This window comes from Lynx canadensis, chromosome A3 (assembly GCF_007474595.2).
Source record: "Lynx canadensis isolate LIC74 chromosome A3, mLynCan4.pri.v2, whole genome shotgun sequence".
Taxonomy (NCBI): Eukaryota; Metazoa; Chordata; class Mammalia; order Carnivora; family Felidae; genus Lynx; species Lynx canadensis.
Genome location: NC_044305.1, coordinates 14,552,855 through 14,577,202, shown reverse-complemented (window position 1 = coordinate 14,577,202; position 24,348 = coordinate 14,552,855). Strand labels below are relative to the sequence as shown.

The 24,348-nt window shown below is 44.0% G+C and overlaps 1 protein-coding gene across 2 annotated transcripts in view; it reads right to left on the bottom strand.

Annotated features, from left to right (window-relative positions):
• The window catches only part of NCOA5 (nuclear receptor coactivator 5), a 30,932-nt gene extending 20,456 nt beyond the window's left edge, over nt 1-10,476 (bottom strand). Inside the window, exon 1 of one of the 2 annotated variants that reach the window (XM_030309473.1) lies at nt 10,348-10,476. The gene's annotated coding sequence lies outside the window, so the exon portion shown is untranslated. The remainder of the gene's footprint in view (nt 1-10,347) is intronic. The other variant, XM_030309474.2, reaches the window with a different exon arrangement.
• Nucleotides 10,477-24,348: the final 13,872 nt, after the last annotated feature.

Sequence of the window (24,348 nt, the reverse complement as noted above, 5' to 3'; positions counted from 1 at the left end):
ATCCCAAGATTATTGTATCTTTAAATGATTTTGATTGTAATTTGCCTCCTCATCGAATAGTCTAAAGCAATTATACTTTGATGGTGTGACTTATGTTTCTTCTGCAAAAAAGAGAACTCTCAGACCATTTTCTTTTTTCCCTTACGCCAAGTGTTTGGTTATTCACAGCTATTTAAGAGTTCCTTATACTTCCATCTTGGATGAGTTATAGAGAAAATGAGACCTGGAAATTTCTGATCGTTTCAGTGCCACCCAAGAGGGCTGCTCAGGTTACAGGACAGCTGGGGGGCAGGTTTCAGTGAGAGTTATGAAAACAAAACTATCATCACCACCAATCCCAATACACAAAACATCCTAACACATGGTCACCCAGAACTTCTGGAAAACCTATGAGTTCAGAAATACAGGAAGAATAGAGAAGCTACAAAAGTACAAATAACTTCAGGGAGCTGATCAGACAGTATAGCAAAGATTTAAAAAGTCAAGGGAAAAAACCCTTGCCCCGTTACTTTTTTTTTTTTTTTTTTACAATTTTTTGTTATACAACTTAATAACCCATCAACTGGGAGGCTGGAGGTTCATTTGAACAAGTTTCTCTTTGAAAATGCAAATACTGGGACTGGGAAAGAGGGCTTTTGTATTAATTAGTTGAATCAGATTATTTTCTTCCTACATCCTTTCAGAGACATGTAGTCCTATGCCAAGGAAATAGAAATGACATTAATGTAAAGGAAAAGAAAAAAAAGAAGGAAAGACAATTTGGGCACCTTCCTGGACATTAGGTAGGGAACATAATGGGAGAAAATGTAACCAACAAGAGGGTAGTGGAAACTTTAATGCTTCTTTCTCCTCCTGCTCTATCTCATTCTGGCCAAATGCCTGTAAGATCAAAAGTCAGTCTCTTAGCGCCTCTTTCACCTCGGCCTGGTTGGTACCTCTATACTTTGTTAACTATACTAGCAATGTGAGCACCACTGGAAATCACCATCACTACGAGGTACCTTGGCCTGAATATTTTCTAAGTGGTTTTCTGAAAATGGTTAAAAGCACTTTTCAGGTAAGGATTTTTAGACAAGAAAAATAACACCAACTGAAGGGATCTACATAAAAGGAAAAAAATTAGAAAATAATCTAGAAAACATGATGTCACAGAGGAAGTGGCAGAGCTGTTTTAAGTCACAAAAGATTGGGTTAAAGAACTTTCAAAGAACAACACAATGCCTAATGTACAATTTTATTTTAGACTAATATGCTAGACAAGGTTCACACAATGGTTTTTGTATAATGCTATAAATAAAAATGCATGTTTCATTCACAGCACCAAGAGCTGCTTTGCTCTTTTTATTAAAAAATTTTTTTAATGTTTTTTTTTTTTTTTTGGAGAGAGAGAGAGAGAGAGAGAGAGAAGGAATGTAAGGAGGGGCAGAGAAAGAGGGAGACACAGAATCCAAGGCGGGCTGTAGGCTCTGAGCTGTCAGCACAGAGCCTGACGCAGGGCTCAAACCCATGAACCGCAAGATCATGACCTGAGCCGAAGTCAGATGCTCAACCGACTGAGCCACCCAGGTGCCCCTTTAATTGTACTATCATAAAATCAATTCCTTTCAACTTAAAACCAATTAATTTTTTTTTTTAATTTCTGAGACAGAGAGAGAGAGAGAGAGAGAGAGAGAGAGAGAGAGAAGACAGTGAGAGCAGGGGAGGGACAGAGAGAGGGAGACACAGAATCCAAAGACAGGCTCCAGGCTCTGAGCTGTCCGCACAGAGCCCAACGTGGGGCTCGAACCCATGAACTGTCAGATCATGACCTGAGCCAAAGTTGGACGCTTAACTGACTGAATCACCCAGGTGCCCCTTAAAATCAATTTTTATCACAAGCTATCACAATGGAAAACCATGAAGACTATGCTAAATAAGTGCAGTATGAATCGCTGCACTTAGTGACACCACCACCATTGGCTGTTGAAAGAATCCAGAAGCCTATACAATTTTGTCAAGTGATTACAAATGAAATAAAATTCTCCAAAGCCTTAGCTGAAACCACCTAAAAATCAGTTACTACTAAATTGAAAATATGTGATTATAAAGATAATGCCACTTGGAAAATCACACTGACAATAAAGTGGTTATCACACATTAAACGCCCCAAATCGGGAGAGGAAAGGACAGCACTTCTCATTTAAACTATACTTGTGAAGATGACGTTGACGGTATAACATCAGGAATATTATAACCAGTTATACTATAATGAGTTAAGGATAAGAGAATGCTCTGCTTGTGGTTTCTAAATCAACCCTTTAAGCTCACTTTAAAAACTATGCATTCCCTCTTATTTGATTATCTCCTTCATTCTCTAATTAAAATAATTATTCTATCTTTAACTGTATTAGATTATTATTCCTCAGTATAGGAACGGGGGAAACAATGATAACTTATATTTACAGAACGCTGACTCTGTCCCAGAGTCTGAACTAAGAATATTATGTGCATTACCTCATTCAATCCTTTCTACAACTCTTGGAGTTAAGTACTATTATGATCTCTATTTTGTGAATGAGAAAATTTGAAGTTTAGAGAAATTAAATGACTTATCTTAGGTCACATGATCATCAGGAGACAGAGCTAGGATTCAAATCTAGGTCTGTCGGACACCAAAGTGCTTAAACATTATGCTATGCTGCCCCAACAGGGAGTGGAAAGACAGGGTTTCCATTATGAACACTTGCTAAGACTCCCGGATCAAACTGATAGAACCTGGAAAAGGCCCAGTCTATGCTAGTCACTCCAATGTTTAAGTACCCCAGACACCCACCTATCACCTCAAACCAGTGTTAGTCCTTGAACAATGCAGGGGTTAGGGGCACTGAGCCCCAAGGACCCCAAAAACTTAACAATAGCCTATTGGTAACCAGAAGCCTTACCGATAATATAAACAGTTGATGAACACATATTTTTGTATGTTATATGTATTATATAATGTATTCTTACCATAAAGTATGCTAGAGAAAAGATGTTACGAAAGAAATCATTTACAGTACCAAAAAAAATTTTGCACATAAGAAGCCACACAGTTTAAACCCATGTTGTTCAAGGGTCAACTGTACAATGTTTCTGGCTTTGCTACTGATATTCTATTCACTTCAACACTTCAGACAAACATTCTCTATCAACATTTAATTTCCTACCCCTTTTACTTCTTTTCAGGAAAGAACACTTGCCTGGGATCAGCATATCAGAGTTCTAGTTCTACTTGGTGTGTGTGTGGGATGTGGTTAGTCAAGTCATTTGATTTCTCTGAATCTGATGAAGTGGATATTCCACCTGTGTTGGTTATGTTGATTCAAGGAGAACATCAGCTAAGAGAAAAAAAACTCACTAATTTGGATTCACAAAGATTGAGCTAATCTAAACTAGTAAAATAGTCTGAGCTACAAAAAATTTCAAGTATAGGTTTATTTAACACAGGTAAAATTTCAACTAAACTGTGCAAGTAGAGATCCTTATAGAACTAAATTAATAAACTGGAGAGGATAGTTCATAACCAGCACACCAAATGCATCTAGGCCTACTATGTACTATGTACCATGCCTTAGACATATGGAAATAAAAAGGGTAAAGTCTCTGCTTTAAAGGAGTTCGCTGCTTAATAAAGGAGAGCAGGACACATACAGATAATCATAATATAATCTAAAATGGGTTTATAGCAGAGATAATAAAGGCCTAACTCTGTGTACATGGGTGTCGCAGGGGAGAGGAACAGGACAGAGAGGAGACTGGAAAGAGTAAGGGGCAGGGATGGCCTAAAAGTAACATTTAAACTGAGTCCTGGAAGATGAATAGGAGTTTACCAGAAAGAGAGAAGTCATTTGGCACATGCAAAAGTGAAGGAATGGCGTGAAGAACATAATTAGAAATACTATAGGAAGTTTAGTGTAGGGAGTAGGGGGATAAGAGGAAGAAAAGAGGAATTACAGATGCAAGCCAGAATCGGAAAAAGGTCACAAAAAACTTTGTTACTGAAAAGCAAGAGATTGGTGGCAAGAGGGCCTATATAAATTGAGCTACCATAAAAGAGTCTCAATGAAGCCAAACTAATGAAGGCTTACTGTATGTATATTATCTAAAAGGGGGGGGGGGGGCGGGCAAGAGTATTTAAACCTCAGACCTTAAAAATATTGCCTATTCAGGTACGAGACAAATATTTAAAAGGTTATCTTCAGTAAAGGGATATAAAATAAACTGAGGGCCAGAGTCAGTAATTAATAGCTAACAAAAATGAGTTAAACCCACCGTTCAGGAAGAAACGGACAACCAAGCACCCTTCCTTAGTTTCCTTCTAGTATCTTTTAAAAATTAAAAAAAAAAAAAATAAATAAAAATTTTAATGTGGTAAAAAACACACAATATACAATTTATCATATTGGCTATTATTTTCTTTAAAAAAATTTTTTTTTCAACGTTTATTTACTTTTGGGACAGAGAGAGACAGAGCATGAACAGGGGAGGGGCAGAGAGAGAGGGAGACACAGAATCGGAAACAGGCTCCAGGCTCTGAGCCATCAGCCCAGAGCCTGACGCGGGGCTCGAACTCACGGACCACGAGATCGTGACCTGGCTGAAGTCGGACGCTTAACCGACTGAGCCACCCAGGCGCCCCGACTATTATTTTCTTAAAAAGCAAGCTCTACACCCAACATGAGGGTTGAACTAAGGATCAAAAGTAGAAGGTTCTACTGACTGAGCCAGCTAGGCCCCCCTCATGTTAACTATTTTTAAGTGAGCATATTAAGTTTATTCACACTGTTGTACAACAGATCTCCAGAACTTTTTCATCTCATAAAACTGCAACTCCTTATATCCAGTAAACAATTCCCCATCTCCCCTCTCCGCATTTATATACAGACACATTTTTTCACTCTTCACACTGCACTCCTTTACTGAAGATGTATCAGCACGACCTGAGAAGATAGTTAAACACATTTTCAGGCCCCATCGCAAACTTTTAGAATCTGAGGATGAAGCCTAGGAATCTGTATTTGAACAAGCTTCTCAGGTGATTCTTGGCAGGTATTTGAGAACTATATTCTGTTTATCCCTTCAGCTTATGTACAACATATACTTAGATCCTCCATTTAGAAACCTCTTTAAACTCCTGTATTCAAGGGGTAATAACCCATGAACATAATCTGTTACAAAGAAAATGTCATGACAATGGTTAAAATCTGTCAAAGTACAACTGCTGGAAACAGTAAACATAATCACATAGCTATCCCCAAAGGAAATGGAATCATCAACCCAAGTTTCCATAGTACTAAAGATAGTATCCAATTATAAGGTCTGTGCCCCTGCTCCCCAAGGAGAAGTGTGCACCAACACCTTCTCTTCGATTTCATCTGACCATTTTAAAAAGTACCCTGAAAACTTACGCGTCTTTTCCCTATTACCTAGTTATGAAATAGCAAGAAAAATATTAACCACTGAGCTTGCCACTTTTTGATAGCATATTATCCACTTCTTTGGCTAATAAATGGCAAACTACCAACTAAAGTTTTCTCTAAATTCTGCCAACCAGACTTGTTGGTATTGGTTTGCTGGCAGGGGCTGAAACTCCTGCTTCTTCTGAGGCAATTGGTTTTCATATCTAAATGCATCTCTCTGCAAGAAGAGAAAAATGGTCACACACAGAATTTCATATCCACACCGCTAAAAGCAAAGTGGAGCAAACCTAAATTTAATAAGCAGACCATGGAATCTTGGTAAGTCTGCTGTCTTTGTTCACATGAAAGTGAAATCATCCTACTGATGTGAATGGAAGGAATAATACTGAAAACTGCACAGATATTCTAACTATTGCTATTACCTCTAGTCCAGACTATCAAGCCAAAAAACATTTTAAATTACAGTTTTGCTTAAAATGTATACAACCATAAACCAGAGTTGTTAACTCCTATTAGTAATCTGAGATACGAACAGATTAGTACTAGAATCTACTTCAAACTTCTATTTCCAGTGAAAACTCATTTTCTAAAGCCTAAATCAGAGGTCCTCAAACCTTTAATGTACGTAACAACCGCAGGGGTGGGTTCTGAAAGGCAGATTCTGTAGCCCCCAGAGCCCCTCCAGAGACTGTTCAGTTAGCGGGGGAGGGGGTGGCGAGCTGCATCCACGGATATGTATTTCCAACTAGCTGTTCTAGTGACTCTGATGCTGTCCTACTATAACTTTTCAAAAAAAAGGTTCGGTTCATAATCTTAAGTTTTTGTACTGAACGGAATCATGTTTTTCTTAGTTTTTCTTTTTGATATCAAGAATAATTTCCAAAGAGAGATTTAAAAATAAATTTCTTGTATCATCTCTGATGCTAAATACATGTTATTATTATCTCAATCTCCAACTGCATATAAGTATATCCACTTAAGGCCAAATTACTTATAATTCAAAGTTCTCCAAAGCTTGCCCACTAACTGTAGGATCAACCTAATCTTCAGTAATTCAATCATTCTAGATCCAAACCAGGGAACCACTCAAGATATTTTATAGAGATAAAGGTATAACACTGCTTTATAAATGCTCTCCAATGCAACCTAAGTTTTCCTGATCTTTCCCTAAAGTTGTCGGTCTTTAGGCAGGTCAGTAATAATGTTGTTTTGAATTGAAATAAAGGGAAAAGAGTCTTATGGTGTGCAAAAGTGCTGATTCTTTGAAGAGAATTGTTTAATTAACAAAAAAGTAATTCGTCCGGCTGACCTATTATCTCTTATTTTTTTAGTGATAGCATAAAGAATGAAAATGACCATCCCTATAAATATTCATATCTGGTGGTAATAAAACCACCATTTAAAAAGCAGCAGGCATGCTGGTATTATATATTTAGCTGTCAGTATACTTCATATTTCCCTAATGTGCTGCTGCTTCAGACAGTGGCCTTACCCTGATCCTTTCATTAACACTTCTCATTAATGAAAGTGGAATAGAGGGTAATTTTCTGTTGGTCACTGCCCTTTTAACTTCTTGAGAGTTTAACTCTGCTTAAGCCAAATAGTCTACACAAATGCCTATGCTGTTGACAGGACAAATCTTTTGACACAAAAAAAGCTGACTGAGCTTTAGAAGCACTTGTCTCAAAGACACACGGTAATCATTAGTAACCACAAGGTATAGAGAAGAAACAGTGTGGCAGAAAGAGTAGTCAGGTTTGGGAGAACACTAGGACCCAAGATGTTTGTAGGATAGCAAGAGAAAGGCACCAATGATATTTTCCTCTCTTGGACATCTATAGTGCACATGTTTAGCATATTAAAGCCTCTGAGAAGTTCTAGAGTTAAGGACACCTCTTTATCTCAAAATTTCCCAATTTTGCTTGACCACAAAATCTTTTATCTTCAACAATACCTTGAATATGTTCTACTAAATATGTGATTCGGGCAAGAAATCTAACCTGAGTCATTATTTCCTCATACGCAAAGAAGATACAACATCATAGCCTACCTATCTATCTCACAAGATTGGCGGGAACAAACGCGTTGGTATCGTACACCTGCTTTGTAAATCATACGTGCTGCTGGTTGTATGCTATCATTACCACTAAGAGTAATAGTGAGTTTAGGAACAGACCTTTCATTCTCTACGTGGGGAGTCAAAAACAAAGAAGCAACGATAGTTGAAGGGAATATTAAATACATTTCCTCCAAAGGTTTCTCATTCTTAAAAGCACAACTGAATTCCAAGAATTCTCACAGCAGTAACAAGCCATACAAAAGCACTGCCATCTGCAGGCCACAGGGATGGAATGCTTGCAACGGTTCTTAAGAATGAAGTTTCCAGCCACCAGGCACTCCTGTTCAGCACACGCCTGTAGCCTCTGCAACGGACTTAGCTTTTGAGCACAGGGAGACCGAGGCTCCTTTTGCTGAAGTTCTGAAACTGACTTGAGTAAAAAGTTCCCCTGTCTTCTCTACACAGGACCAACGCTGAGAAATGTGAAGAAAATCACTCTGGTCTTCTGTAAGTACTACATTGTGCTCATACCAAAGTAACCCCAAGGAGTATGGATTTTTTTTTTTTTTTAACACAGCCCTTGAGGAAACACTTTAATGATCCGAACAGACTTTTTTGAGTTTCCTTTCAATGAATTAGAGTAAATCTGCTCTCTCACACATTAAGTTTATGAACAGACTACAAACAGAGCAGGCTGTTTACATAAGTTAACCGGTCAACGCCTCCCTTTCTTTGGAGGACCTAATTAGCTTTATTCAACAATTCACCAATATGACCTAGCAAATCAAAAGGAGCTCCTAATGCCTTCCTTTTTTTTTTTTTTTTTTAATGTTTTATTTATTTTTGAGAGAGACAGAGACAGAATGCGAGTGGGTTAGGGGCAGAGCGAGAGGGGGACCCAGAATCCGAAGCAGGTTCCAGGCTCTGAGCGGTCAGCACAGAGTCCGACGCGAGGCTCGAACCCACGGACCGTGAGATCATGACCTGAGCCGAAGTCGGACGCTCAACCGACTGAGCCACCCAGGTGCCCCTAAAGTATATTCATTTTTGAGAGAGACAGCGCGAGTGGGGGAGGCGCGGAGGGAGAGCCCGATGCGGGGCTTGAACTCCCAGACCGCGAGGTCGTGACCTGAGCCGAAGGCGGACGCTCAACCCACTGAGCCACCCAGGCGCCCCAGCCTAATGCCTTCCTTAAACGTACGGCGTTCACCTGCCTGTAACATTGGACAACCTGCACCTAGGAAAAATTTTTCCACGGGGCCTTGAAATACGATTTCTCCGGCACATTCTACAAGGAAAATTACTGTTTCTGTGCTTTAGGTTAAAAGATCGTGCCAGAGGTTTCAAAGAGCATCTGGAAGGTGACAAGAGGAGCTGAAAGAAACACAAAGGAACCAGAATACGGGAAGAAACATGTTAAATAGCCACGTGATCTCCAATACCCACAGTGCAAAAGCTTGGGTTTTTCGGGTTGGAAAAAGGCAACGTGAAAGTTAGTTTTCACACCCAGACCGACTCACACAGAAAACATTACATCTACAGTCGTCAAAAGCCCAAACGGCTCCATCGTCGGGTGCAGAAAGGGTCAGGAGGCTACCACACCACAACACGCAACGAGAAAACGGAGGCGGCACACCCCGTGCGCTCGAGCCGACGCTTCGTGCAACTCCGTGGGACTGCCACTTGTAGGTCAACACCGACAACACTTTGCAACGAGAAAGCTTCTCATGTTACCGCCCCCGAAGATCCTGGGGGGCATTTCACGGAATCCGCTATGCTTCAGAGAGAAATCCTGTGCACAGAGCGAAAGCCAGGACCGCAATGAACCCCACACTCGCAGGGCAGCGTTTCCCAAAGCGTGGAACGCACAATAATTTCAGCAGGAACAAGGACGCGCTGTTTATTTTAATAGACAGGTATTTATTTATTTTTTTTATGAGCATTGGAAAAATAACTGGCTTTCCATCATACGGTTTGGGATTTACGTTTCCACCTTAAACAAATGTATTTAAGAAGGAGGAAAATAGAGGCAGTTCAAAGGAAAAAATTAACATTTGGGAAATAAACAGCAGTACAGATGGTACACGGACGTAGAGGTGCAACGCGAGAGACTGAAATCTGGGAAGCGCCGTCTTAAAAAAAAAAAAAAAAAAAAAAAAAAAAAAAGCCCCCGGCGGGTAGTCGGGAGCGGAGTGCCCTGGGTCACACTTGGGGCGCTGGCTCTGTCGCTAATTTCCGCGAGAACCTCGGGCACAGTTTCTTTCCCCGTCCTTTGGGGCCGGGGTCCGCGTTACAAAATGGGTGGGGGCGTCACACGACACGGAGGCGCCTCGAGGATGCTGTCAAGGGGCGGCGAGGAGGCGGCGACAGGGACCAGCGCTCGGTTCGCCGCACGGCGCTGCACGCCCCGTAGAACGCCCGGAGAGGCGGGCCGCCTCGCTCCGAGTTCGAATCCCGCCTGCGCCACCGACTCGCTGAGGACCCGCAGGCGAGCGACTTCACCGTTTCGAGAAAGGGGCGCGGGGTGTGCAGCCCTACCCTACAGAGAAGCTCGGAGGACTACGGTCGGCGGTTCGCGCAGAGAGGCGGCCGCGGTGCGGCGCCGCCCGGACCGGAGCCCACCACGGGCCGCCCGGGCCGGCCGGGCCTGGGCTTGACGGGAGCCAGAGGCCGCGCCCCGCACCGGGCATGCGCAGCTCCGCGCGCACCCGGAGAGAAGCCGAGGCCGCGGCCGCGGCCGCGCGTCGAGCGGGCCCTCCCGCCTCAGCCTCCCCATCCGGCCCCGGCCCCCTCAACCGTCGGCCGCAAGCCCCACGCCTCGGCAGACGGCCACCGCTTCCCGGCACTCACCGCTACCAGCGCGGCGGGCTCTCGGCCGCTCCTTCGCCTCAGGCCCGCCCCTGCCGCCTCCACCTCAGCCCACCTGCCCGCCGTAGGACAAAGGCGCCACCAACCGACCGGCGCGGGCACGAGGCAATGGCGGCCGAGGCGGAGAGTGGGGGCAGAGGGCGCGCACGCAGCGGCAGGCGCGGCAATGTCGCAAGAGCGCGCGGGTTTACGGCAGGGCTGAGTTGGGCGTCGATCTCCTTAGCAATGAGAGAGAGGAAGTAGCTATGGGGCGGCGGTTGAGAACGCTAGGGGTTGCCTAGTAACGGCGTCCCCCGCTAAGGATGGGTCCCGGGCCTGGTTCCCTGATACCAAGAGGCTGCTCCTTTCTTCTAGTCTTCGGAGCGTCTTCCTTCCATTCTAACTGTGGAAACGGCTCACTTAAATCCTGAAATACTTTATTTAGTTTTTCATAAAACGAAACAAAACCCGAAACACCGTTAGATATGTGTATTGGAGAGTAGCGTACATACTCCTGCAACCTCCGGATCTCAAGGAACAAAGACAGCAGACAGGTAGAGAAAATGTTTTATTTAAATTCACATTTAAATAGGCAGTGTACCCTATTAGTTTCGCTGGCAAAAGGCAGCTTCTGGTGATAGAGTCACAGGTTCTTTTTGAGTTATTTCTTCCTGGAATATTTATTCAACGTCAAAAAAAAATTTCACGGAATGTAGGTGCTGACTGTGAAGCATGTAAAATGTTGTATCGTTCATTTAACTCCCAGAATAATTTGTCGGAGGGAATGGAGTTTGCTCACATGATTGTAAATATTATAATCACAGCTATTGCTATATGAATCAGGTAGGCTTTTTTATTAGTTAGGAAATGCCTCACACCCTGTGGGGGTCTAGTTTTTCTCCTTGTGAACAGTGCATGCCAAGCAAACACGGTGGCTGTGGAATTTGAACGCTATGGGAAGTCAGATTTCTCTGACAACCACTCATTTGCTCATCCCTTCACTCGTTTGCTTATTGAATGTTTACACTTACTAGGTGGCCCTATGCTTTATTAGACACCTACTTTCAAAGCACTATCATGAGCAAATGCAGACCCATGTCTGCTATCTTGGAGATTATTGCCTAGTGGAAAGAGAAAATAGGTGAATTACCACACTTGAGTGTGTAATTACAGGTAAATGCTTGAAGGAAGGAAACAGGGATGCATTGTATTGTCTAGTTTTTCTCACCTGTGACAAATGCAGGGTGTGCCTGATGCCTATGGACAAATACACTTGGTCTTTAGATCTTTTTTTTTTTAATTTTTTTCAACGTTTATTTATTTTTGGGACAGAGAGAGACAGAGCATGAACGGGGGAGGGGCAGAGAGAGAGGGAGACACAGAATCGGAAACAGGCTCCAGGCTCTGAGCCATCAGCCCAGAGCCTGACGCGGGGCTCGAACTCACGGACCGCGAGATCGTGACCTGGCTGAAGTCGGACGCTTAACCGACTGCGCCACCCAGGTGCCCCGGTCTTTAGATCTTTAATACAAAATTCATCATGGCTCATTTTCTTCATCTGTAAAATAAGGATAAGAATAGCACGTGCCTCTGGGGCGCCTGGATGGCTTACTCGGTCGAGCGTCCAACTTCACCCAGGGTGGTGATCTTGCGGTCGGTGAGTTCGAGCCCCGTATCGAGCTCTGTGCTGACAGCTCAGAGCCTGGAGCCTGCTAAGGAATCTGCGTCTCCTGGTGTCTCTGCTCCTCCTCCACTCACACTCTGTCTCTCTCTCTCTCAAAAGTAAATAAACAAAAAAATTAAAAAAGAATAGCACGTGCCTCATAAAGTCAGTGTGAAGTTAAATTAGGTAGTAAGTATCATACACAAAGCTCTTAGATTCATGCTTAGCTCATCGTGCAGGCTCATCAGCTCATAGATTTCTTATGATCCCACGGTCTGTGTCTTTGTATAGATTTGTTTGTGTTCACAGTTTGTGAGACATCCCTAGAAAACAGCGGCCCTTGGGTTTTCATCGGCTACTCTGTTCCACAGGCGGAATAAATAGAATAAATGTCACTGGGAGTTGATCAACGAGTCCTTGTTCCCCAGGACACTGGGGTGGGAGTGGAGGGGACTTTGTTGTGATATTAAGTTCCTGGTGAACCCCAACAAGAGCTAATAGCTCCTCAGAGCAAGATTCTGTCAACAAAGTGGATCAGAATGGGACTATCCCCACTCAACAAGTTCTGTTGTATGTTGAAAGGAGTGGCTCAGGGAACTATGGAATAGCCGCTCTAAGACTCCTCTCAGCCATCAGGGAGACCAGTCTCTATGACACAGCTATCAATGTCAGTACCGTTTTGTACAGCTGTGTGTGGAAGTCAGAGTAATGACCTCTGAAGGGTGTCCATGTCCTAATCTCTGGAGCCTGTGAGTGTATCCCCTTACATGGCAACAGGTGTTTTGCAGATGTCATTAGGTTAAGGATCTTGAGATTGGAAGAGGATTCTGAATTACCCAGGTGGGCCCAATGTCATCACAAGGGTCCTTATAAGAGGGGAGTAGGCGGTCAGAGTCAGAGATGTGATGATGGAAGCAGGGGGTAGTGAGGGAGAAAGAGGGAGAGAGAGAGAGGAAGATGTTACTACACTACTGGCTTTGAAGGTGGAGGATGGGGCCTTGAGACAAGGAATGCAGGAGGCCTCTAGAAGCTGGAAAAGGCAAGAAAACAGATTTATCCCTAGAAACTCTAGAAGGAACACAGCCTTGCTGACTCATTTTTAACTTTTGACTTTCCTCCCTTCAGAAAACTTAATAAATATATATTTTCCTTTTCTAATGTTACCATGGTTTATCTTTCCCCTTTTAATAATTTAATCTGATTAACATTGATTTTGATGTATGCTGTCACATCATACATTATGTGTTATTTTGATTCCAAATTAGATTCCTTCTTTCCCCAAGCTATTTCAACACCAAATAACAGCTCCAAACCATTTTTGTATCTCTTCTCTATCATATAGCACTTTTTATAGGAGGATTAAATTCAGGGCTCCTCATTGATTCTGTAATATCTCTTTCTTTTGGAGACAATTCACAGAGTTTCAATTATTATTACTCTAGATAGCACATATTTAGTTGTTTTGTTTCCAGAGCCAAGTGAAATATACTTATGAAAGTGTTTAAAGAGCAGGTAATGTTTAAAGAGAGAAAATGTTTAAAGAGCAGGTAAATAAATCTTTTATGCTACTCAGATTGCCAGGGCAATCTGGTTAATCCCTCCCTTCACATGAAATTCTCAAAGGATCCGTCTCTAAATTTGCCTTCATATGTTGGGGTATAGAAATACAATACAAGTATAATAATTATAAAAATGGTTAAGGATGATGGCAGAGAGTAGGACAGTTCGGTCGAGTCCTGGCTCATTGTTTCCTGGAGATTCTGGTTCAGTGAGTCTAGGGTAGAATACTTAACAATAACAACAGCAACAACAACAAAACTCTCCTCCCAGGTGTACACACCATGGGGCTTGGTGATTACAGAGATAACATACCTAAAAGGCATTTACCATGTTTCAGGGTCTCTCCCAAATTACTCAAACTGAGAATGAGAGTTGGAACTGGATAACTGGCCGAGTCAGTAGAGGCAGCATCTGAAGGATGAATGTTCCAGATTCAAAACTTGATGATGTAAAGCAAAAAAAGCATTTTATTCTCGTTCATAGTTTCTGGGGCCCAGGAATTCGGGAAGGGCTTGGTTGAGTGGTTGTGGCTCTGAGTTAGACAGTAGCTGCAGCTGGAACAGCAGGGGGCGGGCTGGAGCAGCTGGAGGCTGGCTGGACGTCTTTCTCTCCCCACATAGTCTCTGGGTCTTTCCGTGCAGTTTCTGCATGGGCTACCTTGGGCTTCCTCATAGCATGGTGATCTCAGAGCAGTTATGCTGCTTCCATGGTGCTCAGGGCCCTGGGAGAGTGGCTGAAAGAACCAGGCAGGAGCTGTATTGCCTTCTGTGACATAGCCTCAGAAGTCATATAGCCTCATAATGCTTGTCATATTCAAGGCCCTCCACTCAATGGGAGGAATAGCAAGGACTCGCTGGGAGCAGAGCCTGTGGGTGGAAGATGAAGCTGTGGCCACCTTTAGGGAATACAGTCGGCCACAGAGTTACCCCTCGTCCCCATATCCAGTGCACCAGATCCTTCCCCCTAACGTTTCTCGAATGGGTCCGCCCTGACCACCACCCAGTTCAAGCTGTCAGCACTCCTAGCTTGCACCTCTTTGCTTATCTCCAAACTAGGCTCCTTGCTTTCACCTTTTCTTCTCTCCAGTTCTTTCTCTTCTATAGCTAGAATATTTTTATACAACAAATCTATTGTCACTCCCCACTGTCCTTGGGATAGTGATAAAGCTGGTCCTGATGATCTGGAACTTTGCCATTCAGACTCACATTATGCCACTGTCTCCCTTGTTTTCCAACCTGCAACCCCACTGGTATCATTTCAGGCTCTACATTCACCACATTCTTTCCACCTCAGGGCCTTTGTACCTCCTGTTGCCTCCGCTTAAATACTCTCCCAACCCTTTTCCTGCATCACCATCCTCCCTCCTCCCTTCTCTGCCACCTCTTTGACTAATTCTATTCATCCTTAAGGTTGTGAAAGTAATTAAAGGGAAACCTCACTTAGAGTGGAGTTGGGAAGCTCTCAAGGGGAAGCTCTCACCCACAAACTTTCCAGCGCAGATCCTTTTGCTTTCCTGGGCAGGAAGAAATTCACTGGACTACCCCAACAGGAAGAAGGAGGATTTCCTCCTTGCCCAGCAACAGCCCAGCCAATGAGAAACTGCCACCACTCAGCCAATGAGAAACCATTACCACCCTGAACTCCTGTTTTGCTCCAAGGGAATTTTGTTCAGAGCAGCCCCCTCCAACTTCCTCCTTTCTCTCCACGGAGTAATGTTCCCCCATTTTGTTCTCCAGACGCGCCCTCGGTTTACCATAGCTTGTATGTCCCAAATAAATTCCTCTGCAGTTCCCAAATAAACTTTTTTTTTTTTTGGTAAAATAACTGGCTATTTTATTTTTTTTTAATTTTTTTTTTAAAAATTTTTTTTTTCAACGTTTATTTATTTTTGGGACAGAGAGAGACAGAGCATGAACGGGGGAGGGGCAGAGAGAGAGGGAGACACAGAATCGGAAACAGGCTCCAGGCTCTGAGCCATCAGCCCAGAGCCCGACGCGGGGCCCGAACCCACAGACCGCGAGATCGTGACCTGGCTGAAGTCGGACGCTTAACCGACTGCGCCACCCAGGCGCCCCAGGCTATTTTATTTTTAAGGTTAATAAAATTTTCTTTAAATCGTCACAGACCATGGATTCAGACTACTTGAGTACAAATTCTGGCTCTACCATCTACTCACTGTGTGACTTAGGGCATGTTGCCTAACCTCTCTGTGCCTCAGTTTTTTCCTTTGTGAAACAGAGATAGTAATAGGATCTATCTATCTAAAAGGATTATTGTGAATGTTCAAACCCACATATGTAAGTCAACATCTGTAAAACACTTAGGGGGCACCTGCCTGGGTGGGTCAGTCAGTTAAGCGTCCAACTCTTGATCTCAGCTCAAGTCTTGATCTCAGAGTCCTGAGTTCAAGTCCTGCATTGGGCTCCATGTTGGGCGTGAAGCCTATTTAAAAAAAAAACCCACGAAAAACACTTAGCACACTTAGTGCTTGTCGTGGACTGCACAATAAGCATTAGCTGGTCGTGGTTTGTCAGCCTGTTGCCCACTCGTGTAGAACTGTGCACTTCTGTCTTGAAATTACTCTTCCAATCAGAGACCATTTAATGGGATGTGAGGAGAATTTGGGGAGTACCTCCTAATCTGTGACTTTGGACCCCCAGCTAAGGATAAAGGGGTGCTAGATATTTTATAAAGCAGAGGCTTTAACCCGGGGTTCATGAACTTGGATGGGAAAAAACTGCTTCTTTTCTTTCATTTACCTCTGACTAAAATGAAGCCTTTCTATCTTCCTTTCTTTCTCTTTCTTTCTTCTTTCTTTTTCTTTCTTTCTTTCTTTCTTTCTTTCTTTCTTTCTTTCTTTCTTTCTTTCTTTCTTTCTTTCTTGTTTCTTTCTTTCAAGAGCATGAACAGGGGAGAGGGGAAGAAGGAGAGAGAGGGAGAGAGAGAAGGAATCTTAAGCAGTTTCCATGCTCAGCATGGGGCCCAATGGGAGCTCAATCCCACAACCCTGGGATCATGACTTGAGCCAAAATCAAGAATCGGATGCTCAACCAGCTGAGCCACCCAGGTGCCCCAAAGCGTTTCTTTCACTTATGAATGCAAGCAACAAACCGTGATACTGTCAGAGCCTGCTACACTGTCTCCAGTAGAAATCACAGATATTTCATATCACATTACAATTATTGCAGATGTCTTGAATTATTGTTTGCACTCATCACTGCTTTGAAATTATGGAAATTTTAGACTTGCCACTAGATCTTATTATGTAATCCATTAATGAAGATGCTCAGTGCTACATCACAGATTTGTCTTTTTACTATTTTGATGACTGTATGTCAATATACATAATTGGTTTTCTTTGTACCTCTATTTATCACATTTTATGCATTTAGAAATGTTTTTCTGAAAAGGGTCCAAAGGCTTCTCCATATGGTCAGAGGACTCCACAACACACACACACACACACACACACACACACACACACACACACACGAGAATCCTGCTCTAAAGAAAGTAGTTAATACCTGGGATGAGAAGCTCTCTTTAGGGCATTCTAAGAGGTGAGCACTTTCTTTGAGTCAGCACTCTCTGAGGACTCTCTCTCTCTCTCTATATATATATCCTTATTTAATCCTCCCAGCATTTTAAGAGGTAGGCATTATTACTATCCCTGGGATGTAGGGAAGAAAATTGAAGCTTGGGTAATTGGGTAAATTACCTACGGTCACAGAGCAGTGTACCAGTGGTCGAGTTCATGCTTTTAATGCCTCCAACATCCTGCTTTCCATATAAATCTAGTCCTCCCACTATCCTGCAAAGCAATTCTCCCATTCTTCCATTTGGCAGATGGGGAAACTGAGTCTCAAAGAGAATAAGTTATTTTTCCTCACAGTTAAGCAACATAGGATTCAAACCCACATCTGTCAGGCTCCAAAGCGCACATGTTCCACTGTGCTCTGCAGAGCGAATTCAAGGTGCCGTGCAAATGTAGCCTGGGAGAGCTGACAGTTTATCAGATATATGACTCAGGTAGACCTTTCTATGCCATCCATCAGGATTAGACGGTTTGGAAAGAAATGACTGCTTTTACTGCTCATGCTGTGGGGTTACAGAGCAACACGGGGCGCGTCTTCATGGATGTGAAATACACACTGGCATTTGGGAAACTCCATTAGCCACTATTGTCTAGACAGAGAGTTAAAAGTGGGAAGCCGGAGATGTAAGAATACACAAGTAGGAAGTTCTGTGTCGGCCTCACACTGAAACAGAAAGAACCATGATTTTGAAACCATTAAAGATGAAGTTGGTGAGGATCAAAGTGGTCTTGTGACCTGTAAATCTAATGAAATGAAAATGAGGTAATGGTATGTTTTATAACTATTGAGGGTCTGAGAAGCTGGAAATTATCTCGGCGTGAATACCATAAGGGAACAGGGAACAATGGAAGCCATCTAGAAAAGGATCTTTATTCAGCTTTATTTATAGCAGGTATTCATCTGGTCTTTCAATACGGGGACCACAAAGGGGCTTGTCTCACCTTGCTGGGTGTATGAAAGCACAAGGCTTGTCACAGTCCCTTCTGCTTCCTCTCACAGAGCCCAGCCTGTACCAAGGAGGGAAAGGCAGAGGGTGCCTTGAGGGGGGTGCTGAATGGCTGGTGCTGCGGGAGAAGGCAGAAGAGCAGAGAGAAGAGGAGGGGAGAAGAAAAGAACTTAGAAGACTCTTCCTGTCATTGCCCAACCCCCATTCTCTAGACCTGAGCTGTCTAACTAGCGATGTGTGACGATTTACATTTATTAAGAGTAAATGGAATTAAATACCCACGGCCTTAGCTGCGTTAAGTATATTCCAAGTTAATAGGCACATATAGCTTAGCTAGCTGCTCTCACATTCGATACAGATCTGGAGTGTTGGCATCAGCACAGAAGTTTCTGTTGGACAGTGTTGATAAATACCCAATTCCTCCCATGAGTCTAGGAGCATTCAAAGTCCAGGACGAGTGGAACCCGATGGCTGTAACATCCCTGGCCAACGGGAAGGTAGAGGATTAGAGTCTTCTGAAATGGCACACGCGTCCCACATTCCGTCTCACCTTAGGTGAGCTACCTGTACTCTCTAGGATGCAGTTTTGTTCTATTTCTAATATTAATGATTAATAACATTTTTTACTGGATATTACAAGAAAATTACATAATTAATTAATCCTTATAACAACCGTGTGAGCTATTAGGTCCATTTTACAGAGCAGAAACCAGAGATTAAAGATGTACTCGGAGGGAGGGGTGGGTGGGTGATGGGTATTGAGGAGGGCACCTGTTGGGATGAGCACTGGGTGTTGTATGGAAACCAGTTTGACAATAAATTTCATAATAAAAAAAATAAAGATGTACTCAAGGGGGCGCCTGGGTGGCTCAGTTGGTTAAGCATCTGAGTCTTCATTTCGGTTCGGGTCATGATCTCACGGGTTCACGAGATTGAACCCTGCGTCAGGCTCTGTGCTGACAGTGTGGAGCCTGCTTGGGATTGTCTCTCCCCCTCTCTCTCTGCCCCTCCACTCATGCTCTCTCTCTCTCTCAAAAATAAATAAATAAAAAAGAAAAAGGAAAGAGTGTACTCAAGGTCACAGTCAGGAGCAGAAGAAGGCTTTGCACCCAGGCCTCTGACTTCAGAGGCCACATTTCTGTTCATCAGTCTACACGGTCTCCTGCTGCTAGTTTCTCATCTGCAAACCAAGAGGTCTTACGTAGTTGGAAGTCTCGCAGAAACAGAAACTGAGATAAGGATTTGAGTGCAAGTAATTTGGAAGGTGACCCCACGAAGCATCAGTGGGGGTGTGGGGAAGTGAAACAGGGAGGGAAGGAAGCCATTACGGGCTAGGTTCATGTGCTGATTGTGCCGTGGACAACTGGGGGTTAATCTTCACGGGGCGGTAGTGTAGAACACACACCGCTGAGTTATCCCACTCAAGGGATGAGGGAACTAGGGTACTGACTCCCTGACTCTTTATCTGTCATTGGTAGAAGGCTGCTCCCAGGGGCATTCCCCCAGGCACTTCTGTCCTGCCCCCTTCAAGGGCTAAATATGCTCAGGCGGCCTTAAAAGGCCCTTCAGGAGAAGGTCACAGGTGCTTGAAGGAAGGACAGGAAGAGTGAATATGGAGGACATAAAAGTGGGGTAGCAGCAAGGTGCTACCTAGGGGATTGTATAAGTGGTCTTTCTGCTCTAACAAACTAGCGGCTAGTGGTGCTTGATATTAGGTATTTTACATCATAAAATCTGAAACTATAAAGATTAGCAGTCTTCCAGAGCATGGCTATGGGGAGAGCCTCGAGGTACAATCAGACATCTGAGTTGATTTTCAAGATGGGTGACACAGTATGGGGTGCCTGGGTGGCTCAGTCGGTTAAGCATCAGACTTCGGCTCAGGTCATGATCTCGCAGTTCGTGAGTTCAAGGCCCACATTGGGCTCTGTGCTGACAGCTCAGAGCCTGGAGACTGCTTTGGATTCTGTGTCTCCCTCTCTCTCTGCCCCTCCCCTGCTCGCGCTCTGTCTCTCTCAAAAATAAATAAGCATTAAAAAAATTAAAAATATGGGTGACATAGTAAAGGGTTAACATTGAAATCATACAAACAGCTCTTCATTAGGGCTGGGACTTATCTAATTCAATGCTATAACCTCAAAAGTGACATATAGCAAATGCTCAATGAATATTTGTTGAATGAACACATGAATGAATGAAATTGTTAAGAAAAAGACATTCAGTAAAACAATGGGCAAAGGATATATTCAGTTAGTTCATGAAAGAGGAAACCCAAATGGTTAATAAGCATTTGATAGGATGCTCAATTTCAATTATAACTGAGAAAATGTAAATCAAAGCCATGAGACCTCTCTCTTCACCCATTAACTGTCAAATATTAAAATGAATGACAACATCTAGTGATAGAGAGCATACAAAGTAAAGGTCCCTTCACACTTGTACATTTCCCAAGTGTTTTGTAAATAGTGTTCCCATTTACAATATACATATCTGCAAATTCCACTTCTAGAAATCTATAGAAATAGAAGCACAAATGCCTAAGCGTATGGGTACATGTGGTTACAGCATGCTTCGCAGCGGTAAAAACCTGGATGCAGCCTGAATGTACATCAAAAGAAGGATGATTGAATCAGTTGTGACAAGCCCCCATCACAGAATATTACCCAGTTATTAAAAAAAGGAATGTGTCAGATCTGTGTCTGCTAACCTGGAATGATTTCCATGATAGAGTTAAGTGAGAAAAGGGCCAAAAAATGGCAAACATTCCTTTTCTTACGGAAGGAACAAATATATTTATAAATGTGTAGAAGGATACCTATCAAGCTGTTATGGAAGGGGGGGGGCGTAAAGATAAAGACAAAAAAACAGGTATTTACAGAAGTGGAAATAATGCATATGATACCATGCTATTGAAAAACATAAAACAGGAAATCTATCTAGGATCTCCTCAGAAAAGAAAAATCTGAAGGTACGTATGGACAAGGACAGCAAGGTGACATGTACAAATAAAAAGCTGATTTAATTTTGGAATGGGACCATGGCTAATTTTTTGGTCTATTTTAAAGTATCTCTTTCGTATGTATATCTTGAGCAGGAAAGGTTTGATTATTCATTGGGCTTTGGCTATACGAAAAGATGCAGAATTGGATCTTTTGATCCTGATTCCCAAACTATTCTCTCCGCCCCCCCCCCCGCCCCCCACTAATCCACTGAGAAGAGGTTGCCCTCAGGGTTTGACATTTTTAAGGCACTCGGACTTTTGATTTTTGAGGGATATTTCCTCTGTACTATTGGCCAAGAGAGTATCTGCTTCCTTTAGTTCTGGGGCCTTGCTGTGTGCCCAAGATTAGGAGGGGAGGGAGGGAGAAAGGAGAAAAAAGGCCTTTCTGTGCAGGGAACTGCAGCTGGTGGTAATGTGACGAAACATTGCAGTGCAAGTGGACTGCTTTGACCATTTAGCCTAGGAACATCCTTCTTGAGGGGAACGTCGAAGGGCAGGACTCACCAGGGGCCAGGAGGACTCAGATAGTTCTTCCCACCCCCTGGCAGCCAGAATATGGGGTGTAAGCCAAGTGTGGCCACTCTAATGTCCCTTCCCAAGACACTGAACTTCGAGGGATTGATGCTCAAGGTCAGGGTCACTTACTGACCGTGTTAGTTATCTATTTCTATTGCCATGTAAGAAATTATCCTAAAACTTAGCGACTTGAAATAATGAAACATTTATGAGCTCACAAATCTGCAGTCAAGGTGTCAGCTGGGGCTTCGCTTATCTGAGACTTGACTGGGCCTGGAGGGTCCACTCGTCTTATGTGGCTGATGGCCGGAATTGCCGGATCCTCACCATGTGGGCCTCTCTATAGACTGCCTGAACATTTTTCTGACGGGACAGCTGGCTTCCCAGGTGGGCCTGACAAGGGAAGAAAGAAGAGAGGAGAGGAGGAGGGGGAGGGGAAGGGAAAGGGGAAAGGGGGAAGGTGAGAGAGAGAGAGAGAGAGAGAGAGGGAGAGAGAGAGAGAATATTCTGTAGAGCACAGAAGCCTGAAATCTCAGTTTTATGACCTAATCTTAGAAGTGACGTGCCATCATTTCCCCTTGTTTCTATTGGTTACACAGACCAACCTCGGTACCGTGAGGGTGGGGACCACAGAGGGTGTGAAGACCAGGAGGTGGGGTCATTGGGGGCCATCTTGGAGGTTGGCTAACACAGAGCTGGTTTGTAAGACCTGTAAGACCTGTAGCAGAGTCTTGACTATGTCCTGCCTCCTGCGGTTCCTGCTGGAGTTTGGTCCTTCAGCCTTCCTGTCAGTTCTATGAGCCACCTGACACCCTCCAACAATGTTCTCTTCTATTTAAGTTCACCAGCTCCGTCTTGTCTTGCTTGCAATGACAACTGTGACTAGAACAGGTGCCATGAGAGAGGACAGCGGTGGGGAAGCGGGTTGCAGCAGAGGAACTTAACTTTAGATAAAGTTATCAGGGAAGAACTCTCTGAGGGTGTCATTTGCCCGGAGATCTGAATGGTGATGAAGAGTCAGCAGATGAAGAGTGGGAGGAGGGGCCTTTCCGGCAGAGGGAACAGCACAGACAAAGGCTCTGAGGTGAACCAAGAAGACTGGATGGCTGGGGTGTAGCCTGCAAGTGGGTGTGTAGAAGGTAGTATCATCAGAAGTCAGATTACTCAAGGTCTTGAGGCCACTGTAAGGGATTTGGATCCTCTCCCCAACCAAAGCCATCTCACATTCCAGACATCAAAGCTTGACAAGGCTGAGGACAAGATCCCGAGGTCTAGGAAATCAGAATCAGCCAAGTCAGTAAGTGGCTTTGACCAGATCATGCTAAAAAAATGTCTATAACTTGTCAGTTCATCCATCTTTTTTTTTTTTTGCTGGCTCTCAGGTTTTCTTAACTTATGGTTGGGTTCTTTTCTGAGTTTCGTAGTCCTTCTGATAAATCCCACCCCAACTATGCTGAGCTGAAAGGAGAGATTTGTGTTTACAGTTGGGCCTGGGAACCCTAGCTAGAGAGCCTGGTTCTCTGGTGGAGGGAGATGAGCAGCTCCCCAGACAGTGTGAGAATGATCAGGTAGAAGCGACGGAGCCCTACAGTCTCATTACTTTATAGTCCCACGTTCACTCAACAAATACTTGCTCGGCATCTAGCGTGTGCCTCGGCTCTGTGTGGGCCTCAGGCTACAAAGACCGTCCTCTCCAAGCATCAAGTTAGGCATGAAGGATGGCCCAATCCAAAGGTTACTGAGTGGGAACTCCCCATTACTCAGGAATTGGTACCATGTCCCACGGCCAAAGCAAACAGGCCCTGTGTAACCCGCATTCTGAATGGAGCCTGCCAGGTTTACTAAAGGGGGCACAAATGGCTCAGATCCCCTAGCTATAAGCTCACTTTCCTCTTCCTTGCCCAAACAGTAATACTGGGGAGGGAGGAGTTCTTTGGTTTTGATGAGGAATATAGTGTTCATTGTGAAAGCAATTCCCTTTTCTCCCCCTTTTCATTGGGAGTCCCTTCTGGAGATTGAGGGGTGGCTGCAAAAAGGGGATGCTGGGATGCTGTTCCCCAGTGGGGGTCAACTTGGTAGTGGACTTGCTGATGTCCCCCTGGGTCTGTCTGAGCAGGGGAAGAGAGAGGTGGAGAGAGGGGTCACCGTGGAGCCGCTGGCCAGGACGTCTTGAGTTTCTCTGGGTCAAGTGGACCCAGTAGTAGTTAGCTAAGCTCCTAGTGTTCCACCGGAGCAGGCTGACTGCAGAGCAAGAGGGTCCCACCAGAGGCAGAAGCAGAGGTGGTGGGGCAAGGTGGGGAAGCTGAAACCTGAGCCGGATGCCCCCTGTCAGAGGACTGTGCAAATGGGGAAGCCCACAGAGATATACTCATGTGCCCCATGAGAAACCATTTGTAAACACTTGCTACTCCAGGTTAGCCCGGGAAACAGGGTCAACCCACAGGGAGGGAGCTACTGTGGAGGGCTCTTCCCATTCCCCCTTTCCCAATTTCAACAAGGGGGAGGGTACTGGGGCATGTTTCCAAGCCGGCTAGGCTCCCCTCCCCCATCCTTTATTCGAACTGGCAGGATCCTGGCTCCAGTCAACCCTTGGATGAGTAAGGGAGAAGACAGAATGAGATTTAAATTGAGTTTGAGAATAAAGCTTTCAAGGATGGAGGTTTAGCAACAGAAAGTGATCCAAAAGTAATGCAATCTGCCCAGGATGTCATTAAGGGATGGA